This window comes from Lepisosteus oculatus, chromosome 16 (assembly GCF_040954835.1).
Source record: "Lepisosteus oculatus isolate fLepOcu1 chromosome 16, fLepOcu1.hap2, whole genome shotgun sequence".
NCBI classification, from domain to species: domain Eukaryota; kingdom Metazoa; phylum Chordata; class Actinopteri; order Semionotiformes; family Lepisosteidae; genus Lepisosteus; species Lepisosteus oculatus.
Window position 1 is genome coordinate 14,685,581 of NC_090711.1, and position 6,000 is coordinate 14,691,580.

Genomic DNA, 6,000 nt, shown 5'->3' on the forward strand with positions numbered 1-6,000 from the left:
CAAAGAGCTGGTTATTGTCTTTTGAATACAAGACATTCTAGAAAACCTAGTCAAAGATGTTGTACAAAAGTCTTAAAATCAGGTGTTACAGTGTTGTTTCAAACCCTTGGCTAGGGGTTTTTGCCAGTATAACAATCTGAGGTTATACTTCATGTTCGTTATGTGAAGTTCTATGTTGCAACAGTTCCCTGAGGAGTATGAAACAAGCTAAAAAGCTTTGGGATCAGTTAGCTACTAAGTACCTAGTTCAATAATTGAGAGGCCTCCTCTGATGTGTAACTGTTCTTATGTTTGTATCAGTTGTGACAGTCATCAAACCAGCTTAAAATGAATCAGTGATCAGTGATCAGTAATTCATATTAATCAACATTTTCAAACCCTTTAATTGCAACAGCCTACAGTATACTGTATGTAAGCAGTCAATATGAAGTGTTATAGATGGTAATCTATCACAGGGTTCTGTAACCATATTCGCCATCAAATTTTGTTTCTGACTAAAGAAGGAAGAAACCGAGAGAAAAGAGCAGATCAAAGAAAAATGACAAAGACTTGTGCACAGCGGTGCATTTTCATAATGCTAATATGTCAGGGTGTTTTTCATTGGCATATTGTTGCCATCACGATAAAGTGATTTTAATAAGAAGCACGATGTGAAAGTAGGAAGACTGCTATTTTTTTATTACTATCCAAAACATGGGACTCATTAGGAACTGTTCAAAGAGACTGAAGACTGGAATCTGCTCAGCAATGGCTAGAGAGCACACAGTACTGATAACAGAGTCTGTGTAAAGACTTTCAGCCTTTTTTCAGACATCTTCATGGTAATATAATTCATTGCACTTCAAGTACAAATATAGTATAGGAGCAGCTACATACAGTAGCTCTTAACTTACCATCAACGCTACACTTGTGGTATAACTCATTAAGCTGTGAGGATTTGTCAATGATTTCTCTACTGTGTCTACTGAATACTTGTTAAAAAGTGTTTATGATTGTCTTAAACTGATTACACAAAAGTCCACTTTTTCTTTTAAATGACCTACCAATGGTATTATTTGGAGATTGCAGTACCTAATGTCTCCAATAAAATATACTGTATGAAGCTAACTATATTAGTCTGATAGGAAAGATAAGAAGAGACTTGAGTCGTTGGTCCATATTGCTGCTTTCCTTGATGTGTAGAGTGGAAACTGCACATATGAATATACTACATCTACCTAAACTTCAAAATAATTTGATAACTTGCTAGCTGGCTGCTCAATAACAGTAAGAGTGATGTCGGTGTGGATACAAGATACTGTTTGTACAAGATGGAGCATTTGAGTGGTAAACAGGTGCACTTGTCAGGAAAATCGATGAGAAATTACTAGGGGAATGAACTAAAACTATATGCAGTATAAGACTTAGAAGGAAATACAGCATATTCCTAATCTATCACAGCTGGTCTCCCATTTGACCCCAATTACGCATAGGAAAGCTTTCAAGCCACTGACTCTCAATGCAGGGTTTAAAAACAGGACACATTTAAAACCTTCAATGTGCACAACAACAATTTTAAGTCATTTGAACAACTGAGATCTGCATTTCTTTTACCCAAGACAGATTTCTTTAGATATCTACCGTACAGATAAGAGATTTTATTTTCAAACACTCTAACTTGGATAAATTTAATCCAGAAAAGAAGATAGTAAACCAATATCCAGTACATACTCTGTTTTAACTGCAATGACACAAGCTAATACTAAACATAACAAGGGAAAATGGGAATGGAAATTGCACAAGGAGATAAGTGATGATTGTTGGTCTGGGATATGCATGGTCTGATCTGCATCCTGGAGAGAATATCAATGGAAAATAATAAACAGCTTCTTTAGATCTCTAGAAATGGGGAGTGGTTGTCAATAATAAAACCAATTTACTGTATGTTATAGAAAGGATTACCATTTTTGTTGAGACTGCAGATGAGGAATTCCTCTAAAAGATGGTACAGGGATCATGGGTCAAATTATTGTAATTAAGTCTTGATGGGAAACTGTAAAAGTTAACTAAAGTTATGAAAATGAACATTCTCCAGTTTAATAGAAATATTAAAAAGAATTGTGCTAATTAAGATTCCTCTAGGTCCCAGCAATGTCACTAAGCAAACCTGTATAATTATGTATATGTTCTTTTGTTTGTTTTCATTGTAGATAATAAATTAATATATGAATACAAAACATTTTCGCATATATAGTAAATGTACACATACAATAATTTGCAGTAAGGAATCTATAAGTATATGTAAATAAGAATGTTTGATTTTGTGGGTGGGTGTGTCATGGAAAGGTGAAAAAGTGTCATCATTGTTCTCATACAAATGAGACCTGCTTTAATTCCCTGTGTCATTGGATGTAAACTTGCTACCACAAAAGCTCATTAGACTTAAAAGTTTTGTTAAAAACATGCTAGAATTTCGGAGTTTTGAGAATTATGTTTGGGTCACATAACTGAAACTGTTCAAATTAAAAATGAAAGAGCTGTTTAAAAAAACAGACTTGTCCCCTAGAAAACATGTTCTTATACTTTCAGAGTCCAATCGCCATTAAAAAGTGAATATTAAGTGATGTGGTCTTAGTGTCTGAATACAGTACTTTTAGGAAAAAAATCTGTAAAAAAATAGGAGAAATACTAAATTAAATTCTATTTGTAAAGTAAGCAGATCCTTCAAAAAAGTCTCACACAAAATGCAAAATATATGAATATTCTTACAAACTAATTAGTGAGAATAAACCTGAAACATTAGGATGTGCGCATTCTGCTGTATATCATCCTGAAACTGAAAAATCAATTAGTCATTAAAAACCCTGGGGCATTTCTTAAAAAGAGTAGGGGTGTTGCCCCGGTGACCGGGCCAAATTTCCCATTGGCCTTTATCCATCATGGCCTCCTCATAATCCCCATCTCTAAACCGGCTTCATTACTCTGCTGCCCTCCCCACTGAAAGCTGGTGTGTGATCAGTGTACCAGTGTACCATTATTATTATTAATAATAATACCGTCATCATATGAAAGGGATTTATGTGGTCATATTGACTTGATTAGACAGTTTAGGGAGCAATTAAAAAAGGCCAACAGAACACTAAGACAGACAGAAAACTGTTAAGCTTAACGTAAGCAAAGCAGTGTTCTGATTGTACTTTGTATTGGTAAGATCCCATTTAGAACACTGCATTAAGTTATCTACCAAAAAGCAAAAAAGGAAGAAAAGAGAAGAAGAAAAATATTGAAGCTCTTGGGAGTTGGACAGAAAAAACTTTAAGGGGTTTCATGTTTTCACTTTTCTCAAAAGCATTAATCAACCCAAGGGACAATGTTCTTAAGCTTGAGAATAAAGGAAGACCAGGTCATAGGGAAAATTGAAGCCAGGTGGATTTAGAACTGATTATAGGACACAGATGTTTACACAGAGAATATAGAACAATCCTCCAGTCGTTTTGGTGAAGTTGAACCTGTTACCTTTCAGAAAGATTATAATAATAACTTGCACTCGCAGGGTGAACACCCCCAGCTGGCCCCACTAATACCACTTCTGGCAGCACCCTTAGTTTTTCTTAGGAGATCTCTACTGAGCTTCAGTAGGTTGCCAGTTGTGAGCTGCAGGGTGATATGGCTGCTGGCTTTCAGAAAGGTCTGCTCTAGATTTGGGGGTGAATTAGTTAATGAGTTAGCAACGTACTCCCAATGGTCTCCTCTTAGTTTTCTTGTTTTCCTAGAATCTTGATAAGATTCGCTTGCAGCACTGAGATACAGTCCATGTTTCAAGTTCACTTAGTAGTCTTGGCAGATGATAAAGAGTCCTCAAGAGCCATTTTACCAGCAGAATAGATTATCTCTTATAACATGGGTGATATAACCACTGTCCTGCGGTGTGTCTAGGCCCATGTTTGCTCTTGGAAACCATTGCATTAACACGAGGGTTCATGGTTTTCCATGGCTTGTTGCTCTTACTGGATCCCCTTCTAGTGAGCAATTATGATTTCAATTACTCTATTGCTTTGTTTACCTATCTAATGGTGAGGCACAACTTTGGAAGCCCTTTGTCATTGTTCATTCCTGACTAAACTGTTCTTCCCAGTTGCAGTACTGCCTCCACTCTTCCCATTAATCTCAAGTCTGGCGGGCTGAAGCTTCAGGAGCTTTGCCCTGGAATGTAACACCCAAGTGGCCTCCCTTTCCTGTGAGCTTGGCAACATGAGTCTGCTCTGAAGGCCAGTGGGCGAAACTCCAAGAGCCAAGACTCCCCTATTCCACTTAACGGGCTGAGTGTTCAGGTTCCTGAATTCCAGAGATAATTGCCAACTACATTCGCTCTTCTTCCTTGAAACACCTGCACCTTCAAACCAGTACTGAGGCTGTGGTTCCAAGTCATCACTCTACTTCGTACTCCAGCCTGCATGGCAGCTCCTGGCCTTCACCCTGAAGCCCTGGACTCTATTCCGCTGGCCCTTTTTTGCTATTTATCATCCGACTCATTTCAGGGGATGGTCTCCGTCATCCAGGACCCCAGGAATCTCTCTGTGTAGACATCTCCCTTCAGACAAGTAGCCGCGTTCCTATCCTGTAGAGGGTCATGTTTGCTGGTCTTCTATTCAAGTGCATTCATCCCTGCTACCTTTCTGGCTTCTCTTCAGGGCCTTTTCTCTGGCTGTCTGGGTCACTTTTGTTTTTTTGTGTGTGTATTTCTTTCCTAGCCACCTTCCAGTAGTGGCTTCCAGCAGAGCCTCTCCCTTTTCTTCCTAGAGAGCCGGTCATGAGAAATTCACTTATGAAAACCACTCACTCGTGAGAGTCAGACCATAATGCTGAGCCCCCTGTGTATTCCTATGTTCTCAGCTCTGCCTGGGAGCGTCCCTGAAGCTGTGCTGATCCGGGTTCCAGGGGACCCCCTTATATATATAAGGGAATAAGGATAGGTTTCCTTGTTATCCATACCAAGCAGATGTCTTCCCCAGTTTGATCCAAGGGCACCTGGGTATCCTTTTCTATTCACACATGGGCGCTTCTATCGAAGTGAGGAACCTGGGAGAATGATCTGACAGTGCACGCCTGGCCTTGTCTTGGAGGAGACCCCCCACTAGGGCCTGTGATTTGAATCACTGGCTCCTCAGACCAAGTGGGGGTTTCCTGCCATACCGGAGCTCGGTGAGAACCTTCCTCTCAGAGAAGCCTTTGGGGTGAAGCACAGCTCTGACCTGTGGTGGATCTTTTCTCTGTTTAACACTCTGGATTGCCACTATGCCAGACTACATGCCTGGATACACAAAGGGGTTGCCCCTCTGTAAGAGGAATCTTCTCTGAGAGACACCCTTGCCCCGAGGCTGACAAGCTGAGGCAATGCTTTGTCCGCTGGCCAGTTCTTTATTGTCTTTCATTACTGTCCAGCCTGAGCTAATTAACCAGCCTGTAATCTATTATTCTATTAGGATTACCTTTCACTTCACTTCCCCTCCGTCCCGGAGCACTTGAGCCTAACCATTTGGGTCTCTCCGGGCTTTTCTGCCACTTTCTGGTTCCTTGTGGTTGGGTTCAATACACTTACCACCCCCATAGCTGTATCTGTATTCAGCCTCCTTGTAACAATAAGCTGCAAAACTGCAAAGAAATATCATGGGTCAAGAAATCAGAGGTTTTTTTTTTCATTTTCATTTAAAACCGCAACCTGACCAAATACTGAATGCTATCTTTGGATGTCATGCAATACATACTGTTATTTTATTTTCTAATGTTTATGCTCAGTGTTATTGTTTGTCTTTTTTATCCTCAGTTGAAACAGCATATTCCAGGAGCTGATAATGTGTAATTAATGGAAACCTTTAAGTAATTTGAGGGTAAAATTCAATAATGGAGGGAAATGGCATTTTTTACTGGGAAAAACATCTCCTGAAATTGAATCTATTAAGCAACCATTGCAGATTCAGTACTGGGAACAACAGTTGTTAATTCCGCTTTCTGGGCTCAAGT